Source organism: Humulus lupulus, chromosome 7 (genome assembly GCF_963169125.1).
Source record: "Humulus lupulus chromosome 7, drHumLupu1.1, whole genome shotgun sequence".
Taxonomy (NCBI): domain Eukaryota; kingdom Viridiplantae; phylum Streptophyta; class Magnoliopsida; order Rosales; family Cannabaceae; genus Humulus; species Humulus lupulus.
In genome coordinates, this window is record NC_084799.1 from 193,477,087 (window position 1) to 193,478,637 (window position 1,551).

The following is a 1,551-nucleotide window of genomic DNA, read 5'->3' on the forward strand; positions in this document are numbered from 1 at the left end:
TTAAATAAAAAATTAAACTAAAACATTATTTATAATTTAAAAAAATATATAAATATGTATAATATGATAACTTTGTACACATAAATGATAATTATTTTAATAAAAATTAAGATTATGTATTAATGATATTTTATAATATTTAAATTTATACTAATATAAGTATTAAATATCTATTTTTGTATTAAATATTATTATAATATTAATGTTTGATTCATATTAATGTAATTAGCAAAAAAAATTAGGATAATATATTATTTTCATAATATTATAACATTCTTATTTATAAAATATAAAGAATGTTTTATAACAATTAAATTTACATTAATATAATTATTAAATATCTAATTTTGTATTATATAATATTATAATAATGATATTAATAATATTTTTATTTTAATTTATATTAATATAATTAATAAATATCTATTTTAATTAGTTTAAAGGTATATTCTATTAAATATTTAGAATATTCCGTTAAAGTTAACGAAACAAACTTTTAAAACCAAAAATTTTCATTATCTACACATTTTTTATATCTCTTTATATATAAAAAAAAATGTATAAATAACATAAATTTTTTATTTTAACAGTTTTTTTTAATTTTAGCAGAATATTCTAAATATTTAACATAATATACATTTACAACTAATTAAAAATATATATATATAATATCATTATTATAATAATATTTAATAATAGACAACATATTTAATAATTATATTAATATAAATTCAAATTCAAATGTTATAAAATAACATTATTATGATAATATATAATACAAAACTAGATATTTAATAATTATATTAATATAGATTCAAATGTTATAAAATACTATTATGATAACAATATATAAACCTAATTTTTTACTAATTATATTAATATAAATTCAAATATTATAAAATATTATTATAATAATATTTAATTTAATACTTATATTAATATAAATTCAAATATTATAAATTTATAACAATAATATATAATACATAATCTTAATTTTTTATTAAAATAATTATTATTTATATTTAAAAAAATTATCATATTATATATATTTTTAAAAACCATAAACAATATATTGATTTAATTTTTTTTAATATGTTTATATCATTTTTATATATAATATTATTTACTTATTTATTTAAAATTTATATGATAATAATATAAATTTGATAAAAATATTTAATAAATTTTATAAATAAAACTAAGCAAAAATATACTGTACATTACAATTATAACCCTATTTCCTTTTCTTTTATAAAGATTAGAGTCTAACACGTGCAATATGAAATGCCGCAACTTTTTTAATTTAGTATTTAAAGAAAAACAAACAGAGTTCTACAAATGAAAATGTTTTTAAAATTATTTTAACTAATTAAGGAAGTAAAAGAATTTATAACTAACAGAACTAAATTAAAATTTGAATAGTCTATATTAATAACAAAAAGTTTTCAATTCTTTTATGATCCATATTTGAGCAAATAGATTAGTATATATAGGTTCCGTATACATGCTAATATCATTATATAATATTTTTTAAATAATAATATGACGATA